Source organism: Eutrema salsugineum, unplaced genomic scaffold, assembly GCF_000478725.1.
Source record: "Eutrema salsugineum unplaced genomic scaffold, Eutsalg1_0 scaffold_8, whole genome shotgun sequence".
Classification (NCBI taxonomy): Eukaryota; Viridiplantae; Streptophyta; class Magnoliopsida; order Brassicales; family Brassicaceae; genus Eutrema; species Eutrema salsugineum.
In genome coordinates, this window is record NW_006256414.1 from 10,683,601 (window position 1) to 10,694,071 (window position 10,471).

The 10,471-nt window shown below is 41.9% G+C and overlaps 1 non-coding gene across 1 annotated transcript; it reads right to left on the reverse strand.

Moving 5' to 3' along the window:
- Window positions 1-690: 690 nt before the first annotated feature.
- On the reverse strand, window positions 691-796 carry LOC112082254. The gene has a single exon (XR_002896906.1). It is a non-coding gene; the product is annotated as a small nucleolar RNA R71 (small nucleolar RNA).
- Window positions 797-10,471: the final 9,675 nt, after the last annotated feature.

The window sequence follows — 10,471 nt, forward strand, 5'->3', positions numbered from 1 at the left end:
CTTCGAAGACTTAGACGAACGCAAGGAATGGCAACGACGACCAGCCTGGATATCCTATTAATCGAACTTTGAATATGGATCAAGACGGGTCCGAACATGGAGAAAACAAAGAGAATGATCACATAGAAGGTGATCATGCTCGACAAGATGGAGAGGAGGATGAGGTTCCTCAAAGAAACCACCAGAACCGAGAGAGAGAAGGACGTGAAGATCTTGATCCACCCATCAATGCAGCCGATGGTGACCACCCAGCAATGCAGCCGAATGAACGCATTCACCGCTCCATTCCGCCAGCAAATCAACACCGAAGACAAGCCAGAAACCATCACACAGCTGATTTTGATGCACCTACTCAAAATTTTCAGAATCGATCTGCGATTCAAGTACCATTTCCGAACCGGAATGAGTTTGAGGTCAAGCCTCAAATCATCTCATTGGTGAAGCAAAACCAGTTCCATGGAGTTCCTTCTGAGCATCCAATAGACCATATCGAGCTTTTTGAAGAAATTTGTAGCATGATGAGAACAAATCAAGTTCCACCAGACTATTTAAAGTGTAAGTTGTTCCCTTTTTCATTAGCAGATAAAGCTCACCGTTGGTTGAAATCTTTGCCTGCAGGATCGATTACTAATTGGGAAGAATGTAGAACTGCTTTCCTGAATCACTTCTACACTAAGTCACGGTCGAACAATTCGAGAACAAAGATCTCAACCTTTCAACAAGGGACAACTGAATCTTTCTATGAAGCCTGGGAGCGTTTTAAGGAGTATGAACGTGATTGCCCTCACCATGGATTTCATGGATCAAGCCTGCTGAGCACATTTTACCGAGGTTTGCAACCAAAATACAAACTTTCACTTGATACAGCTAGGAATGGAGATTTTGGACAAAAGACGATAACCGAAGGAAGAGCTCTCATCGAAAATTTGGCTCAAGCCAATAGCAATGACTGTCCTGAATACGATCGATCGATGAAGCAAGGCGGAACAGACAACAAGGAGATAACCGAGTTGAAGAACATGGTGAGCCAAATTCTGAAGAGCAACAATCGCCCAATCCATGCTTGTGAGACCAACGATGGCGCAGAAGATTGAGGACCTAGTGATATTGATCACATTAATCAAGCCTTCCAAGAAGAAGATGTGAACTACGTAGGAGCACTGGTGCCATATCAAAATCGCTCCAACAATAGCTTTAACAACAACTTCCGGAATGCAAATTACAACAATCTCTCTTACCGCAATCCAAATGTGGAGAATCCTAAAGACCAGTACTACCCACCTCAGCAAAAATCCTTTCAAATAGTACCATATCAACCGCGACAGCCATATAACTACCAAGGTACGGGTTTTAACAATCAATTTGTACAACAGCAGGGAGTCACGACGAACCAGCTAGCTTCACAAATCGGTAGACTTGAACAGTCCATCCAACAACTCGTTATGACGAACGAAAAAGCATCTAAAGATGTGAACGTGAAAGTGGACTGCATGTACAATGATCTGAACGGTAAGTTTGAATCTTTATCTTCGCACGTCAAAAAGCTAGACGTGCAAGTCGCCCAAACAGCCGACTCTATGAAGAGGCAAAGTGGAGTACTTCCAGGAAGAGTTGAAGATAACCCTAAGAAGTTTTGCAACGCCATAACCACATTGCCCGAAGAAGAGGCCGGAACCGATGGAAAGAAAGAAGAAACCCCAATCTTTGTACCACTGTACAAAGACATCGATCCCAAGCAGCCACCGTTTAAGGTACCTGAACGATCACCGTTTCAAAGGCTTACAAAAGCCGATGATCCGGGACGTTTTGTTTTCCAATGTTTCATTTCAGGAATCAAGTTTACAGACTGCATGTGCGATTCCGGAGCCAATGTCAACATCATGTCTAAGACATTTGCCGAAAAATTGGGCATAAAAACCTTAAGGACGTCGAGGGTTAAGGTTTTTTTTGGAGATTCATCTCAAAAAGATACTGAAGGAGCAATTCATGATCTACAAGTTCTAGTGGGAGACAACATTGTTCCAGCAGATTTCCAAGTCCTTGGGATGGATAAAGACAAGGAGAGGCCACTCGTTTTCGGGAGACCATTCCTAGCAGTAATCGATCACGCAAACCGGCATGCTGTTTTCCTTAATGTGGATCGAAAAAGGTACTATCCGACTATCTTAGATGAATTTCAAAGCAAAGGAAACAGGCCAAAAGAGAAAGAAAAGGAGAAGCCGAAAGCTTTTGCAAAGATCAAGATCATCATTCCACCAGATGCAACAGAAACTAGCGAGGACCAAATCCAGGAGCTGATCGAAAACACAAAAAGGGTTTTAAACAATATTAAAGTCCGAAAGAAGAGTAAAGGAAAGAAGACGGCTCCTCAAGGAGAAGAAGTAAAACCTCCAGCGACCGGAAGTCATAAAGGCACATCAAGTGGAGTGCCATTCAAATCAGCCTGATTCCTCATGCTTGCGTCGAGCTAAACGACTTAAAAAAAAGCGCTTAATGGGAGGCAACCCATTTAGGTACTCTTTCTTTTAGTTTTCTTTTCCTTTTTACAATTTATGCTTTCTTTTTCTTTTTAAGTTTTAAGTATTTTATAAAACAAAAACACAAAAAAAAAATCAGAAAATTAGAAAAACCAAGAAGAAAAAGGTAGGTGTTTAGCTGCTCGGCCCGGCAAAGACGAGAAGATTGGACAAAGGCCGCAGGAGGAAGAGCCGCGGTCGCGACTGACGGAACCACGGCCAGGGGTGCATCGACCGCGGCACCGTGAATGTGACCGCGGCCGAGCCCTCAATCACCGCGATCGCGCATCTCCTGACCGCGGCCGTTGGTCGTTGAGGTGACGCCGCGGATTTCTGCTGTTTCCCGGTGTTGCCTGGTGTTTGTCTGGTGTTTCCCGGTGATTCCCGGTGTTTCCCGAAATGTTCCCAGTAAAACCCGAAAAGATCTTCCGTAAGTTTTAAACCTGCCTAATGTGCAAACAAGAAAGGTAAGTTCCCGTAAACTTAAAAATTTCCAGAAATTTTCCGTTTTTGCTTCAAAAACGCTTTTTAAAGAAAAGAAACAAACTTTTTGGATCAAAACTCCTTCCTCCTTCTCTTTCAAAAGACTTGGAGATTTAGGAGAAAGAACACATTTTTCAATTCTTAAGTTTTTTAAGAGATTTTTGGCTCAAACCTCACTCTTTTTCAAAGCTGATTTCAATTCCGCCATCAATTCTCTCTTTCCAGCAAGGTATGAACCTCAAACTCGCCATTCTTACTTGATTTTAGAACTTAGGGTTTTCTTTAAAAACCCAAATCGTGGTCTATTGATGGTGGAAATAGCTTAAGAATGATAGATTATCCATTTAGGTTATCTAAAAATCGATTTTAGCACCTAGCTTAAGAGGAATTGAGATTTTTGAAATTTGGATTCTACATGCTTCATAAAAATCGAATTTGGAACAGCAAAATTGATGAATTTGATTAAGTCTTGTGTGATTAGTGATTAGTATTGGGTAATCTTTAGAATTTACATGGAAATTGCTCATAAAAACCGATTTTTAGAAGATTTCTATGTTAAGAACATCAAAAATCCAAATCTGGTCATGAACAACTTGATTTCTCTGATTTAATATCGCTTTTGTTTGCTCATGGTTTTAATTAATCTCTTTATGCTAGTATTAGTAAAACAGATCTTAATGTGTTGAAATCAGCATCTATATTCACTCTTTTTCCAAGAATCATTTCGTTTTGCAGAAAAATGGACCAAACCAGATCCCGAAGGAGCCGTCGCACTGGTGGCAGCTCTGAGGACATTCTCGATGATGCTACTCTGGGAGAGTACATGCTGAACCAAGCCAGACCGAGAAGAAGAAACTATGTGATGAGATTGCTCCAGCACTCAAGAGAAACGCGAACACCTCCCGAGCCACCACAGATTCGATACATTGGGAGGGAGACAAACCCAAGAGTGGACTATGCAAGACGTTTCAAGAAGCTGAACATCAAACCCACGCCTTGCATTGATTATCATACACTCGAGATGCTTGGAATCAGAGAGGATGTGATCTGGTACATCGATGCACTTAGGCTGAGACCCTACATGGAGCTGAACCTTCCGACTTATCCTGAGCTAGTCCGTGAGTTCTTAGCGACTATTACACTCCACCACACGAAGAGGAGGAATCCCAGAGCATCAGATTGCATCTTGTCATTCTCTATCCGCGGACAACCTTACTCTCTCACCATCTCTGAGGTTTGTGAAGCTCTTAAGCTTCCATACACTGATGGCATTTACCTTGAAGATGAACCTGATCTTAACCTGTGGAGAGAGATGGGTCATGGAGTCTATGATAGTGGGAGATCGAAGTCAGCCCTTCTTACTCATCCAGCAGTGAGAGTTGTGCACAAACTCTTAGCACACACGATCTTTTCTAGAGCCAACATGGGAGGTGTTTTGAAGACTGAGCTCATTACACTTCAGATTCCGTTTATGGACGACCCACGACTTGCCTGTTTTGCCTGGATCATAGCTCAGAATATGGTAAAGGTGAAGCATGATTTACATGGTTGCGAGGACGCTACTCCAGCTTTCGGGAGTACTATTACAGCGATACTACAGGCTGTAGGATTCGATTTCTCATCTGATGATCCACTTCCCGATGTCTGGTATAATCTACTTTATCTCTCTCGCGATCACACTATCTCTCGTGCCGCTTTCGATCCGGACAGGTTTGGTTACAAGTATTGCACTGGCACTGAGGAGCACCGAGTCAGCTTGCCTTCAGCATCTATCCCGAGATTGTGTAACGGAGGACGTCCACGATGGACTCCGGAACCTGATGATTTTCTGCCATCTGTACCTCGTCTACCATTCACCATTGGCCAATACATAGTGGCCAAGGCAAAGCGTGATGCAGCTGCGGCCCGTGCTCATTTTCAGCCATATATTTCGACCGGCCACACCTCATCATCTACATAATCAAACACTCATTCCGATCTAGAGCGCAGAGTTGAGAGACAGGGACGACGCTTTGAGCCCGTTGTCACCTTCCTACAGGAGCAGCACCAGTTCGCAGACGACACATCAGAGGATGAGTGATTGACCAGCACTTCATTACCATCACGGTTCTATCATCATTTTCTTTTCTTTTTATTTTATTTCGCTTTTATTCACCATCTTCTCACCAACTTTTTCACACTGGGGACCGTGTGATTTAAGTCTGGGGGAGGATGTCTATCCGTACTAATCATTTTCTTGCTGCTGCTTTTAAATTCCAAGTACTTTTTAAATTTTAATATGTAACCTATTCGACATTAAGTATTTTTTAGGAATGTTTGATGCAAAACTATGATGATTTAGACCTGCACACTTCTACACTATGCATGATAGCTCATTTGTGGTTAGCACTAGACTAGGCGGTAGCTAGAGTACTTGCACTACGAACTCCCACCAGATGACTTCTATTCATGGAGATTCTTTCTGACAGGAATATACTAGCTCATTTTATTTGGACTTAATATCGATATCTAATTTTCTCATCCTTGATTTTAGGCAGGCATCGACATACACATCTAGGACGTCTTTTACCCTCACTTTTACCACTCTTTGTCGTCCTAGATGACCAGTTTATCTTTATCTGGTACCATACCCTACACCCAAAAACCTTATTTTCAATCCTCATGCATTCTCTCTTTAGTTTATATCAGCAGATATGTGCAAAAACGTCGGAGAGAAGAGGAGCGACGCAGTTTTCAGTCACACACAAAGGAGATTGAATGGAATTGGGAAGGAAGAGTATCAGAAACATCATGAAGCTTTACAAGATAGATAATAACTGGTAATTTCGTGCTCTCTAAGACTCTATATCTAAAGGTGTTCCCTTTATCTTTAAAAAAAAAAAAAAAACGTGAAAAGAGAAAGGGAAACAAAAAGCCTATTGAGTCTTAGATTGTGGAAATTTGTGGAGCAATAAGCAACCACTATTCGTTTAAGGAGCTATGGTTTTGAAAGATTTACAAAAATCTAAGTCTAGGGGAGTTAGGAGAGAACCTAAGGAAGAAGACTAGGAATCTATGGCAAGAAGAAAGTGACTGAAAACTGTGGATAACTGTGGATACCAACAGCTTCACTCTCTCTTGCGGTTTTGCATAATATCCTGCATCCTCCAGATCTTCAGGTAACCCGTAAACACTCTAAGCTTTACCCCTAGAATAACCTTTTTAACACCTAGCCTAGATTGCCTTGCCTAGACTTTCTTTGATGAGAACCACAGAGATTTTTAATGAATGTTAAGAGCTAGTTGACTGGAAGTTAGATCTTAGTGCATAGATTTCCGCATGACGGATTAACGGACTAGTTATGCCTGTATTGCTAGTGAGAAATTTCTAGGCTATTCCCGATTGATGCATACTGATTGATATTGGTCTAGAAGTTTGGTCTCTGAGATTTTGTTTAGTTCCTGCGTTTTCAAACCTCTCACCGAGATTTAGCCTTTGTTTTGTTTGAGGACAAACAAAAGACTAAGTCTGGGGGAGTTGATAACACCGGATTTTGACCATTTTTATGGATCACTTTAATATCTTTTACAGGTGTTTTTACTCAATTTTCAAAGGTTTTCAAAGGATTTCTATGTTTCCGGATTTTAAAAAACTTTTCAGGTAATTTGGGACAAAGAGGCACAAAATGGAACAAAAAGACTCTTTTAGATAAATGCAGACCGTCAGAACTCTCATGGAGAGACGAAGACCTTCTCCCCGTCTGATCACCCTCAAAATTGGACAACATATAGGAGAATCAACCAGCTTTCAAATGCACTTGGTTTGGAGACATTCCAACGGTTGGATCTCAAGATATTCCATTAGCCCCGGAGCCACTCGAAGTCGGCCAGCAAGTCGCGCGACCGCGGCCAACAACCTATTTGCCGCGGTCAGAAGCTTCCCGACCGCGGCCAACAAGCCAATTCCCGCGGTCACATCACTCCTGACCGCGGCCATCAAGGTCCGAATTAAAGCCCACATATCTGAAGCCCAAAGTCATTCTCAGCCTCAATTCCGGAACCCTAGAGACCATGGAGTATTGGAGACTATAAATACATGTCATTTAGGTCGTTTTTAGAGAGAGCCATTCATACTTTACAGAAACCCTTTTCCTTTAGCCGTTTTTATGAGATTTTTGTAGAAGATTGTTCAAGTCGGAGTTCTTCAATAGAGAAGCTTTCTTTATCTCTTTTCTTTACTGTTTTTCATTACTTTTATTAAAACCGATGATGATGTCGACCTCAGCCATGTCTGAGTAGATCCCGAGTTGGGCTTAGGGTTCCCGAAAATGGCTCTCATAATCGATTAAGACATCTAGGTTTATAGATCTGGGATTTCGACCTGTTCTCTGTTTATTCTTGTTCTTATTGCATGTATGCTTGATTGATCACCTAGTATCTGATCTAGATAGTTAGTGTTGCGAAAGTTTTCATTAAGTATCAGCCCTAGAATGAAACGGGCGATTTTTCCGTAGGAGTGGAAACCTACCTGCGGCGAGATCGTGAGTATTGACGAGTCTTGTGCAGCTCTTCCGTTCTCTCCCTTCCAAGGCCAGAGTGGAAACCTACTGGTCAGGGTTACGAGAAACAGTTGGTTATGATCACGACAGTGACGTAGTCATACCGCCGTACTCTAGCTCTAGAACCCATATATCGTTATCTGTCAATCCCAATCTATCTATTTTAGTGTTAAAACCGATTATGATCCCTTTAGAGTTCCCAAAAGCTCAGTGTTTTTAGCCATAGTTTACAATTCCATCGATTTTTATTTGCTTACTTAAACATGCATTTCAATTTCCTTAGTTCGATAATTTACTTGCTTTATTAGTCTTTCATTCGATATTTTACTTGCTTTATTAGCCTTTCATTCGATTTCTTTACTTGCTTCCTAGGATAGATTTATTTGCTTTCTCTTATTTTAGTTTAATTCGTGACAAACAACCAACTTTTAAAAACCAATTTAGTCTAGACATAAAGTTAAAAACCGTAGAAGATTACCAGAAATACAAATCTCTGTGGATTCGATCCCTAAATACTACAACTGATTAGCTGTGCACTTGCGGCTTTCATTTGTTTTGTTAAGGGTAAAACTTGTTCCCTCACGCAGTTGACACGACCATCACATGTCACTAGGAACAGTCTAAAAGCACACAATCAACTATCATTGATTCATGTTCACCATTCCCTTTAAAACGTATTTTGTTTTGAAAACTGTTTCTGAAAAACTTATAAAGAAAATGCAAAAAGTGTAGATAATGCAAGACTCATGAAAGAAAAGTGGTTAGAAAGGGATGAAATCCTCCCCCAGACTTAAATCACACTATCCACAGTGTGAAACAAGTAGAGATTGTATGAGAAAATTCATAGATAATCGAATTTAGTAAGCCAAAGAGAACTTACCTGGATCCGAGATGCTGATGGAGATGGACCGGATCCATTCAGGAAGATGTGGGAAGGTAATAAGTGGTGATGGGAGGTGGTGGGAAATGATAAATAAGGTGGAATGGGACTTGGTGAGGTGGAATGACGTGAAGTGGGCGGTTTGGGGTCGGGTGTCGTCTGAACAACCATTGGCCGTGGTCAGGGCTTACGCGACCGCGGTGAAACCTTGCCTGGCCGCAGTCACAAAGATGCGGACGTGGTCGAAATGGAGTTGGCCACGGTCAAAACTCCTTCGACCGTGGGAGCTTAAATGCAGCATGTTTCTGCTTCTCCTTAGTTCCTGCTGGGCCGAACAGTCAGAGACCATCCTTCATTTTAGTTTTTGGTTGTTTTTATTTTATTTTATTTTTTTTTAATTTATAAGAAACACCTGAAACTAAGAAAAAGAAAAAGATCAATAGAAAAAGAATGAAAAATCCTAAAGAAAACAATACATAAATGGGTTGCCTCCCATTAAGCGCTTTTGTTTTACGTCTTTTAGCTCGACTTTGGTGTGGGATGTGACTTAGTTCAGTGAAGAAGGCCTTGTCCTAATACAAGTATTTTTGAAATCTCCTTGCTTTGCCTAGCAGGTTCTTCGTCTCTCCAAAGCTCTTCTTCAAACTCTTCTATTGCAGGACGTTTTCCTGCTTTGCTATTGTGCGAGACAGTTTCTGTGATGACATCACTGTCGATATTAGCAAATGAGATCCTCCAGTTTGGCCAGTCCATGATGGCTCTGGAAGTTGCTAAAAAGGACCATCCGAGAATCACTGGATGTGCTGCGTCTCTTGTTTCGACAATGTAGAAGTCGACATGCACAATGCAATCTCATGTCATGGGCTATTCCTTTAGGTTTTGCATTGGAATCATCAGCTAGACTAATCTTCGCTCTAGTCCTACGCAAGTGCTTAATACCAAGTCTCAAAGCAATTGCCTTGGACATCATGTTGAGACAAGCTCCAGAATAACAAAGCACATTGTTAAACATTTCACCTCTAATCGAGCAAGAGATGAGAAACTAACCTTTAATCTTGACCTTAGGGAGAGTTTGAACTTGCCTTTCTTTGTAGGTGTTGGCTGGTGTTTCAAATGCTGAATAGGACTCACAATAGAAGGTTGCAGCATCATATTCAATGATTGAATCTATGTATGGCATCTCGATCTTGCTGCACATCAGGTCCTCTTGGAATAAGGACTCCACCGAATTTTCGGTGCATTCCATTGCCATCATACAAGGTATGGATTCCTCCCGATCTGTGTCTTCATCTGAAACCTGATTTCTTTCTTCCTGAGTTGTTTTTTCAGATGCTGAAGGTTGAGGTTAGGCTGGAAGGTGCACATTCATTCTTTCATATCCTGGAGGTGAGTCTGAACGACCAATCCCCGCGGTCGTGAGATCCCCACGGTCGGGGACCTCGAGACCGCGGGAAAAATGGTCTTGGCCGCGGTCAGAGTAGACGGACCCCCGGCTCCGAATGTGACTCGCTCATAGTTGGCTTCTTTTTCCTTGCAGTTGGTACAAACCTCTTCAGCCTCTTTCTTTGGTAGACTACCATCATCTGGTCGTCTATTGGTTAGTTCTGAACTCATACCATGGTGTTGTTGTGTCTTCTCAGTAGGATCTTTTGGAGATTTCTTAGAAAATCTTACAATTGGCTCAACGTTGGGGATCTGTCCCATTCTTGCATCAATCTCCCGTGCCTTGAGCTCGAGTTTGTTTAGCTTGTACTTGATTTCTTGCAACTCTTCGTCTGTCTTCTCTCTATACCAGGAGGCGAATCTCCAACTTCTTTGATCTCTTGTTTGAATTAGATAATATCACTTGAGTTTTGTATGATATCGTACCCTTGCCTTGTCTGTTCTGCTGCGACTTGATCGATGATCCCAACTAGGGTTTGTGCGTCCTTGTGGGTTTTCTCTTCCAGAACTCTGACATGATCAGCCATATCATCAAATTTTCTGTTGAACTCTTCAGAAATTGAATCAATCCTCTTGAGCAGGGTGTTTTCGGTGAGGATTTGCTGATCAAGG